The 11,513-nt window shown below is 41.8% G+C and overlaps 1 long non-coding RNA gene across 1 annotated transcript; it reads right to left on the minus strand.

Moving 5' to 3' along the window:
• Nucleotides 1-2,617: 2,617 nt before the first annotated feature.
• Nucleotides 2,618-6,536, minus strand: LOC112925347 (uncharacterized). Its single transcript, XR_003236098.2, has 4 exons — nt 6,388-6,536; nt 6,196-6,301; nt 4,669-4,724; nt 2,618-2,719 (listed from the first exon to the last, which is right to left on the minus strand). It is a non-coding gene; the product is annotated as an uncharacterized lncRNA (long non-coding RNA).
• Nucleotides 6,537-11,513: the final 4,977 nt, after the last annotated feature.

Here is an 11,513-nt window from a genome sequence, read left to right on the forward strand (position 1 = left end):
GTCTGGCTTCCATTCAGGTGGGTTTGACAACTTGTGATCAGTATGTGACCTTGCTGTATACACCAGTAAGGATTTTGAATATCATCCGTGTACGTGTACTTATAGCAGTATCAGTTGCTGTGACCCCCAACTCAAAACAGCCCCCAAATCCATCTATAATAACATGGATATTTTGTAGTGCAGCAATGGAACAGAATAATGCAAGACAGTAAAAATGAATAAATGAGAGCCATTCATATCAATATGAATGAATCTCACAAAAACACAGAGGAAAGGTAACATGCCACAAAAATAACAACAACAATAACAAAACAATCAACAGCGTGATCCTAAGAACCGTGAAAACAATAAAAGGACTGATGAGCACAAAAGAAGAATAGGTTCTTCCTGGAGGGATAAAGCAGATGTCATTAGGGAATAGTGTTTACGGGATTTCTAAGACACTAGCAATGTCCTATTTCTTAATCTGTGCAGTAATTATATGTACATTTGCACAGTAATTATTGTTTAAAGCACACATTCTTTTGCGTATTGTATTTTTCACAATTTAAAACAATTTCAAAAGAGCAAGAATAAGTAATGGTTAAAAAAGTGAAGCTTTTCAAAAAAGAATGAAAAATACGTTTGGCAAAACAAGGTTAATTATAACTTCTGTAGGCTGTTTCAGTGGAACGATGGGGACAGAAACCAATTTTTAAAAATGGATTCAACAAGTATTTAAGTCTTTTTAGACACTTGGATTGGATCAGGGCAGACTGGAAACTTGGGCAGAAAGCAGACACCACAGTCCACAGGTGGTATTTCTTCTTCATTTTGACAGATTTTAAGGCCCCTTTAAGTTCTTCACTTAAAGTCAGCTGACTGGAGATGCTCATCATCTCCTCGAAATACTATCACAGCAGGTATAGATTGTGTTTGGATAACTGGCTACCACACCCGATCAAGTCAACACATAAAAATGACCATCCCAGGTATGAAGAAGAAATCTGAAGTTTTTTTTTGTTGTTTAATTGGTTGGTTGGTCAGTTGGTTTGGTTTGGTGTTATTTTTAAGGTGAGAGAGGATTGAGTAAATCTCAAAGTCAATGGGAAGGAAATATTTGAGACGGAATGATTCTCTACATTCTGGCTACATACAAAAAAGAGGCAGTGAGTAAATTTTAGTGTGCAGTAGAAGGAGATGGAATCAAAGTACTTGTTAAACACACACACACACACACACACACACACACACACACACCTTTCAAGAGGAGAAAGGAAAATTTCTCTAAGGGTCAGTTCCCAGCCCTGACTCCACATTAGAATCATCTGAAGAGCTTTAAAAACCATGGATAGCAAACTCCAAACCAGATCACTCCAATCATCATCTCTGTTTTTTGGGCCAAGCATAAGTGTATTTTCAAAGCTCCCTAGCTGTTGTCAGTGGGAAGCCAAGGAATAAAACTAGTGCCCTGAGGCATCTGGGTGGCTCAGTGGTTGAGCGTCTGCTCAGCAGAAAAGGAGGTTATTAGTGCAAATGTAGAGAGGCTGTATGTTGGACAGGAGGACGTTAAGAGAGTTCCCTTCTGATGCCTACGAGTTTCTCACTGAGGTAAGATGTGAGGTCATGTGCTTACAGAGAAGAGGAAGGGAATATGGGTTAGACCTTCAAAGAGAATAAAGGAGGCTTAAAATAGTCCCAGAGATGACTGGGAGAGCAAGTGGGGAGAGAAAGGTGTGCATATTGACGCCTCATTGGAGTTTAGAGACAACACACAGTGACACCCATCTGCCTTGTCACGTGACTTTCCCCAGCCTTGACTTGGTGTTTACATGTAGGGCAGAGAGTAAATTTTACTGAGATTCAGATTAACGGATTAGACACAAAGATATGGAAGGGAATTTGGGGTTCAGGACCAGGTGGCTTTAAATTGTTGGATCATAGATTATGTAATCATTGAAGAGGGAAATAAAGAGAGTAAAGACCCATGGCCTGGGGAAAGAAATCACAATAAAAATCAAATCCAAAAATGAAATGACTAATTCTTCCAGGGCACATCAGGCAAATTGCAAGGAAAGGAAATTATGAGTAAAGTCTTCCAAGGAGACTAGAACTTACCAGTTGAACTAAGAGAATAAGAGTTAAGGGTTAGGGAATATTGTAAACATGTAAAGTGATGTGAAATGTGTTGTTTATTTCAAAAAACACCGGACAACTGTATTTGCCAAGTATAGTTTGCAATGATCAAGAAGAGCTGAAAAGAGAGGTCTGTAAGTCATCCAGAATCTGATTGTATCAAGTGCCATACATTTTGATTTGGCGGAATAATGGTATTGCTCTTAAATAAGTGTTATGATTCAGAAAAGGCAGTATCTGATTGTATATTTTATTTATGAATGGGAAAACTTGCAAGTAAAATATAGAAATATTTTACATATTTAAGAGGCACATTTAAGGCAATGGGTCTCTAGTTCAGAGCATGTTTCCATAAAGCAAGGGATTACCTTTTTCTTCACTGTCTACAGAACTGTACCTAAAAGTCTGAAGCAAGACAGCTGAACCAGAGACAATCCTGATTAGCAAAATTGACCAATTTTCTTTCCTTCCCCATGAAATGCCTTGCCAAGCTCATACTGACCTCAGGGTGTTCAGCTGACATTTCTACTTTCAGTGAAGAAAAGTTTCTGCTCTGGGGCCCGCTTGCTTCTGTGGAGCTGGAGAATTTCATTTTCTGTTCTACCTGCAAAATTCAAGGAACTACTATCATTAATTGATTATAGAGTTTTCTAATGGTTCAACTCTTGCCTAAAAGGGGCTATTCCAATGTACTGCTGTCGCCTTCTAAAAGGAGGTCACAGACTTTAGTAGCAGTTAGGACTTGTAGACTAAAGGAATTGTGACTGCCTAGAATATTTAATTCAGTTATACCTCCCTCAGATATTTCCTTCTTTTTTTAAAAGAAGATTTTATTTATTTGAGAGAGGGTGAGCAAGCACGCACGTGGGGGGAGAAGCAGAGGCAGAGGAAAAAGCAGACTCCCCGCTAAGCAGGGAGATCATGACCTGAGCCGAAGGCAGACACCCAACCACAGAGCCCCCCAGGCGCCCCCCAGGCCTTTGCAACTCTTACTTGGATTTCACAACGGCCTCTTTGTGGCTTTGTTGCCTCATCTCTTCCAAAAGCATCATCCACACAGCCGCCTGTGATCTATCTGAAATACAAATCTGACCATAACATTTCCCTATTAAAACTCCTCAGTGGTTCCTATTGCCAGAACCATGGCAAGAAAAAAAAAAAAAAAAGACAACATCCTTGACACCATCCTCCCTCTCTTTCTCCCCCTCAACCTCAAGGCATCAAAAAACTCATCTTTCACTTTCTTTAATTCTTTCCTCTGGACTATTGCAAACACTTCCCCTTTAGTTACTGGCCTGTCCTGGGGAGTTGTTGTTGCATAAAGTTTCAATTATGCAAGATGAGCCAATCCTAGAGACTGCTGTATAATGTGTGCCTAGAGTTCACAGAACCGGATTGTGCACTTAAAAAGTTTAAGTTTCATGTTAAGTATTCTTCCCACAGAAAAATGGACATGAGGAAACTTTTGGAGGTGATAAATATGTGAGTCATCTTGATTGTGGTGATGGTTTCACAGGTATTAACATATGTCCAAACTCCTCAAATGTACCCATTAAATATGTGGCTTTTTGTATCTCAATTATACCTTAATGGAGCTGTTAAAAACTAAAATCCAAAACTTAAGTAGGCACTAAGGAAGAGGCAGCAGGGCCCTGGGGGAAGGAAAAAGCCTGCCAACGTTTGGTTCAGCTGGGTGAAATGCTAAGGCCGCCTTAGTCACCTGCTTACTTCCTACTCACACACCCCCCCAACACACACTCACCTACATGCACACGCATGTGCATACACATGCGCTCGCGCACACACACACACACACACACACACTTTCCTTTTCTCTAGGGAGAAAAAAAAGGGCTGGGGCACATGAGTTACTCTGTCAGTTAAATGTCTGCCTTCAGCTCAGGTCATGATCCCGGGATCCCAGATGGAACCCCACATCAGACTCCCTGCTCAGCGGGGGTGGGGGGTCTGCTGCTTCCTCTCCCTTGCCCCCTCTCCGCTTGTGTCCTCTATATTGCTCACTCGCTCGCTCTCTCTTAAATAAATAAAAACAAAATCTTTTTTTAAAAAAAGGGAGAAAAGCACAAAAACTAGGTGGAATCAATGTCAGGAGAAACACTGATAGATCAAAGAACTATTTCTCTCTTAGAACTTTGGAAAGAGGAAGGTTGGGAGCAAGGAGATAGCCTGTCAGGAGATGCAGTGTGGAGACAAAAAAGGTCAAAGGACCGAGAGACCAGAATGGCATTGGTATAATAATAAAAGGCTTTTTTGAGTTTTGATAGTCTAGAGAACAAGAGAGGTGAAAAAAATCACTTAAACTTTCTTGGCCCTTCCTGATTTTAGCATCCTGTCAAATCTCAGATAAGAGTATCCTTTTTCTTACAAATTTTGGGTAAACATCTCTTGTCATTATCTTTGTCAATGAATTTTATATTAAGTGATCACTATTACACAAAATACATGTGACATGGTAAAAAGTATTTTACAGTAAATGTATTGAACTTGTGAAATAGAGAAGGAGAAAATTACTCTCACATAAGGTTTTATCACCTTCTGATCTCAGTATCATCATCCAGGTGATGGAAATACTTGTATTGATGAAGAATCTGAAAAAGAAAGGAAAAAAAATAAAGAAAACCAGGGTGGAATACTGATTAGCTAGTGCCCCAGAAATAATCTGAAGTTTAGAATCTGAAATAGAAATAACCCTGAAAGTGAGATGTTGTTCTTAAACTGACCAAAAGTATATAAAAATTTTAAATGAGATCTTAGAATTAAGGATGGAAAATCTACAACCTCATCTAAGGAAGGTACATGGTAATCAAAGAGTCCAACCATAAAATAGTTTAATTAACATTTTCCAAAAGATATTTGCTCTCAAATATGTGAGCACATGACTGAGACAAATTATTAATTTGGGGATTTTCAACCTACTCTCCATCACTTTTCACACTTTTTCAGCACAACCACCACTTTCTTGGATTATATTTTTAAGTCTTCCTTTGAAAGAAGCCAATGGCTTCCTTCAGTTATTGAGGGCCATCATTAAGATAAATTAAGAAATCACTTACTTCAAGGAATATGAATTTCATATAAGTAACCATGGTAATTTCAAATAACATTATTCTATGTTCAAGAGACTATTGACTTAGTGGAAAAATTTGGCAGTCAGAATAACTGGGTTCTAACCATACTTTTACCATTACCTACGTTCCAACATGATCTCCCCTCGCAAGGCCTCAGTTTTCCCAAATTAAAGGGTTGGAGCATAAGAAAATGTTTCTGTTGAAGGGCACCTGGGTGGCTCAGTCAGTTAAGCAGTTAAGCATCCAACTCGATCTCAGCTTGGGTCTTGATCTCAGGGTCCTGAGTTCAAGCCCCGCCTTGGGCTCCATGCTGGGAGCAGAGCCTACTGAAATAAAACAAATAAACAAACAAAAACCTTTCCATGGATTCATTTGGTGCCCATTTTATGTAATTTCCTGCCCCTCACTGCAAAAGTCAATATAATTAGCCAAGTTTTAGAACAAGATTTATTTATTATCTTTTAAAATTTTATTTATTTATTCATGAGAGACACAGAGAGAAAGGCAGAGACACAGGCAGAGGGAGAAGCAGGCTCCTTGCTGGAACCCGATGGGGAACTCGATCCCAGGACCCCAGGATCACACCTTGAGCAGAAGGCAAACATTCAACCACTGACACACCCAGGCACCCTAAATTAAATTCAATATTCAAAATTCAATTCAAAATTCAATTTAATATTGATTTAAATTCAATATGAGTCAATATGTGAATCTAAAAATATGCAGCCAACAAAATAAGGCTCACTTTCGGTGGAATTTACTGTTTTTCTGGTAGAACTCTGTCTTGCTACCTAATTGTATTGATAATTTTCTTCTGAACTTCATGACTTGTTTATTTAATTGCTATGATTCTTGGCTTTTAGATTTTAAGCACAATAGAAAGGTATGAGAAAAAATTTAAAGGCAAACCAATAAGCACAAACATTATCTAATCTTTGCTTATGTTCAAGAAACACCAACATGATGGGCTGTGGCCATTCCATTCACGTACCTAAAAGGCCAGTTCTGAAATGGCCAGTGACGAAAGTGGCTGATGTCAACTGGTCAGATCATCTGTCGACTTCATTGTTCAGTGTCTTTTCTTCGGTGGGTGCTTTCTGCTGGATATTAACATATGACTCAAAAATCGTACTCCACGCCAACTCCCAAGTGTCCATCCACATGCTACCCCAGAACTTCTCACCTCTGATTTTCAAGGCTTTTCCTTCCATGCTGCTGACTGGCCATTAGCAAACGTCCGGAAATCCGGATGTGTTCTGCCCTCAGGCGCCTTTCATATAGAATGGATGGCCAGGTTCTCCATTTATCCTTCAGGAAGATTCTCTCTCCACTGTTACCAAGCAACACTGTGCACTGTTATCCAGCTTTAATTTGCATATATGTCCTGAACCTGCCCATCCACAAATCAAGCTTAGGTTTGTTTCTTCTTTCTTCAGCTATTCATAGGGAATTTATTCACAAAGGAGCACCTAGCACAGCCGTCATAAGTGACTTGGGGTTTGGGCCATCTGCTCATGCTGCTGGCCTTTGCCCTCTGTTGTCATTTGGACTTGATCTCATATGTGCCACTTCTAACGTTGATGGACTGCTGTTGAGCCTTCTGACTTCCTGATATTGCAGGTCTAAGGGAACTCAGCTCAGTTGGGGCAGTTCCAGACACATGGTCACTTGATGCCCATGGTCAAGTTTCTGTGCCAGGGCCAAGCATCATGTCAGCAGGTGATTCTCAAATGGAGTATAATTCTCTACTGCAGATGGCATGGCCTTTTCCCAGAACCCCAACAGCATGCATTATGAATCTCCCACTGGGGTTTGCGATAAGCTTACATTCCATCTTTTCTCACCATTGACATTTCCAACAATATAGATCCTGCCAGATTATATGGCCCAAGTGGTAGGGCTGCTTATACCAATAGCCTAGACCAATTGCAAAACCCCTTCTGCTCTGATATTCGTTCAAAGCTGAAAGCCTTCCATATTATTGGACGTAAGGGTTATAACAGTATTTCTATGTGCGTAAGTATTCCAGCCAGAACTCTAAATTCTCTATCAGGTGTTGTGCTTCCTTTTATCTGATAGAGATTGGAAGATGCATCAATTTGTCTCTTACCTTGTAGGGGATATCTCAAATGCCCCTGACTACTAGACCTCTAAAAACCCAACTCACATAGCAGTTCCCTGAAATAATGTCTTAGCAAGGCCTCTAACGTATTGGCCACCTGGTTTTTGTTGTTGCTGTTGTTGTTCTACCCAAATCAGCATAATATCATCAATGCTATAAACTGTAAAATGTTCAGATGGTCCAGACTTTTGAATAAATTATGACGAAGGGGTGGAAGAGTTAATATAGTCCTGAGGAAAAACTTGAAGAGAATATGGTTGTCCATTACATACAAATATAATTTTCCCTCCATCTTCTGATCATAATTTTAAAAGGTATGCATTTGTAAAGCCCATATCTGTATATCACGTACCTGAAGACTTCTCAGTCAGCTCTTGCAACAATACCACCTATGGTGTAGCAGCTGTGACTGGGGCTGCTACCTGACCGAGCTTACAGTAGTCTACATTTTCCAAGATGCATTCAGTTTCCGGAGGAACCAGAATGGTGAATTAGAAATATGTTAGGGCTGTGCCGCTGCATCCTTTAGGTCTCTAATGCTGGTGCTAGTTTCTACCACTCTTTCCCATCCCCAGGGGCTTTGATTAATTGTCTTTCCTGGGAGTGGAGAGGGCACAGTAATTTTGGAGTCCTTCCCCTTGGCCTTTCCAATAAAGTACAAGGACCCAACATGGAGAATGCTCCAACTGCCAATGACATTTACTTGGAGACCAGGAAATGACCACCAAGTGTATCTGTGGACACAGTGAATCCACTCTAAGCCAACTTTAGCAAGATTCCATTTATTACATGGTTTCTGTAATCTTCATCCTAACTAGGGTGCTAGGATGATGCAGTGAGTCTCTCTGTATCAATGTCAACTCAGACTCTGTGTCCAATAGACCTCTGTCTGGATATTTCCTTTTCCCTAGTATATGGTCACATGAGGAAATGGCCGTAAGTCCTCTGGGAAAGGATTTGGAGAATCATTACAGTATGTACTCTCTGTGGTGTTATAAACTTGTTCCTCCGGGGCGCATGGTCATCTCTTCAGTCAGTGGATTCTGTATCTCAAGATTGGGTTAGGGTGAATAATAAGGCAAAGAATTGCAACTTTTGATTGAGGCAACAGCCCCCAGCTTTCTGCTCCTCCATTTGAACCTGCTTCTGATTGTAGTTGTCAAATAGCACTCTCAATGGTTACCTGTCTAATTTGCACCTGGTGACATCATGTTCTATTAACTATCTCTACAACTCTCTGAAGGTCAAGCCCTGCCTCCCGTCCCCAGCTACTGCTTAATTCTTGTGGGTCCCTGGCACTTGGCACTTAAGAGCTGCCAGTTAGCTTCACTTAGTTCAAGGCTAAATCAGCCTCATGAACGCTGATCATCAGATGAGCTCTGTGAGTAGATCTCCTACAAACTGCCCTGTCGCTCCTGGATGAGCTATCACAGAGGTTCTTATGAATGTTGTGCCAATGAGTGCTACCAATGCATTCCTGACGGCCTTGATGAAAGCTGGATTCCACAGGATCTCCCAGGAAGCATAATCTAGCTTCATATAATGTTCATTCCACCAGACCCACATTCCTGAATCTTCTCCTTCCTCCACGATCTGCCTTGCCATATAGGCATTCACCTTACCTCAGTGTAGGCCATGATTTATGCATAACCTGTAAGACCCACCTTTGGCAGTGAGTTTGTTCCATTTTGGGGGTCTTTACCAGGGTGTAAAATCAAGTATTCCAAGAAAATGCTGCCAAGTCAATAACATTTTTATATTCAGTTTTTAATTCAGGCCCTCTTGATCAAGCACCCTCAACACTTATTGCCAGAAGTACTCTCTTGGCTACTGTTTGTATATGATAGCTCATTCTCACAGTTTCTTCAGGGTAGAATGACATTCTTCCCTTGTTGGGACCATGCTGTCTCTAGTTAGATTATGCTAGAATTTGATCACACTTAGCGTGGGAGCCAGGAGGGGCAGGGAGGGATAACTGTTGAGAGGGCCACTTGTCTTGCAGCCTCTTTCTGCATGTGAGAAATGCTAGATCTCAGTAGGGAGAGACAGCACAGCCTCCTGCCCTGTGTAAGTCATCAGGAACAGAGGGATCTGAAGAGCTGTAATTCTCAGCAATGTTGTTAAAGCAAAAATTGCACAGGGCTGTGTTGAACAGGGTTAGGAAGACTTTATTCAAGGCTATAGAAATAAGAGAAACAGAATGGAGTCTGACTTCAACTCCACGGAAACAAAGGGCAGGAAGGATTTTAGGCTCTGTGGTTAACCAGTGGAAAAGTGCTGGGAGGTGGGAGGGGGAGTTGGAAGGGTTGATGGATGGAATGTATCTAGCACACCAAGTTTGCTAATGTTTTTCTCTGTTATTAGGCTGTCTGTGTTTATTAATTGGTGTCCATGAAAACTAGGCTCCTACCCTCCCAGTGACTGGAAGATGGTGCACTACCTTCCCTGATGATTAGATTTGGAAAGGATGGCTCTCTGACCCTAGAGAAAAATTTCTGTGAGCTGAAGAACAGTCAAGAGGCTTTTAAAAAGATTTATATCTCAAGGAGGCAAAGAAAAAATTACAGTTACACACTTTCCAAAGTAAATGTTCTCAGGAAAGAGAGGTCAGGAGCTTAGAGGTAGGAAGAAGTCTCTCTAAAGCTCAGTCATGTTGAGGAGAATCATTAAGGCCCTCTGGGTCAGCATTCACTCAGGTGTTCCAATTCTGTCAGAGTTCCAGATTTTTCCAACTTTTGTCCTGACCTCAGGGCACCAGTATTGTCTTTGCTGAACATTTAAATGTCTCTGGAGTTCTGCAATTCTAACGTGAAATCTGGCTCCTCTCCTACATCGGCTCTTGCGTTGCAGGCAACAAGGCCTTCTGGGCAAACTCCCTCGAGGCCCTCCGGCCGTCACACTTCAATCTAGCTGTTAGCTGCCCTCAATTTATCCTTATCCCTCTATAAGGCATCAACTCCAGTGAGTGGTAAACAGTTCACTCTGCTGCCCTTATAGGCATTAGTCACCCTGTGTTTTTCAAATGCTTCAGTCATCCCACTGTCAAGAATGTTCCTTTCCTTGGGGACTTTTTCTTAAGGCACCACACACGAGATCATCAGCAGATGGACTGCCACTTTTATGCAAGGGCTGTGCAGCCCTCAGATCTCACCGTTGGTGTCAATTTACATCTTCCACGAAGTAAACCCCTGAGCAGGACTGGGTGTGCAAGGGATTTGGGGTATTTCCATGAAGGTTAAAGCAGCGGGGAGGAAGAGCAGGCAGGCAGAGCCTTCAAACAGATGGAAGGATGAGCATTGTGAAGAGTGGCAAGACCAGGGTTGGGGAAAAGGGAGCCTCAGACCACAGGGGCGTTCTAAGAAAATCTTGGGCCACTGAGGAGAGGCCCTAGGGGATGTTGTTCATCAGAGGAGTGTCACCTAAGCAGGTGCGGGTTGGCTCCAGTCCCCATGGCCTGCTCAGCCATGGGCTAGGAGAGCTCTGAGGTGCATGGCCTCGGTGCTGGGGGGGTGGGTAGCAGCTAACGGTGTTGGTCTAGGTGCTCCCCTCACTAGTTTTCATGGAGCGGGGAGGCATTGCCACAGTGACCAGTCATTTTCAAGAATCCACTGAAAATTACAGACTCCCCAGAGGAAGCCTAGGGAAGGTCAATGGCAATTAAAATTTTAGTCTATGAAAATATGGGGGTGAGGTTTAGAATTAGAAACTGATGTGTCTCATATGCCATTCTAATTTCTTAAAAAGTTTTATTTATTTTAGAAAGAGAGTAAAAGCACAGGAAGGGGCAGAAGGAGAGAGTAACTAAACTTGAGCAGACTCTTTGCTGAGCTTGGAGCCCACGCGGGGCTCGATCCCAAGACCCTGAGATCCTGACCTGAGCAGAAACCAGGAGTGGGAGGCTTAGCTGTGAGCCACCCAGGGGCCCCTCCAGTCTGTTTTGGTGACCTCTAGAACACAAATTTTAGTTTTAAGTATACTTTAGGTGTTTAATCCAATGAACGTGGTTCCCTGAAAAAGTCCATTTCTTACACCAAATATGATATTGTTTTTTTTTTTTAAGATTTGATTTACTTATTCATGAGAAACACACACACACAGAGGCAGAGACACAGGCGGAGGGAGAAGCAGGCTCCATGCAGGGAGGCCGATATGGGACTCCCTCCCAGGACCCCGGGATCATGACCTGA

The sequence above is a fragment of the Vulpes vulpes genome, chromosome 5, assembly GCF_048418805.1.
Source record: "Vulpes vulpes isolate BD-2025 chromosome 5, VulVul3, whole genome shotgun sequence".
Taxonomy (NCBI): Eukaryota; Metazoa; Chordata; class Mammalia; order Carnivora; family Canidae; genus Vulpes; species Vulpes vulpes.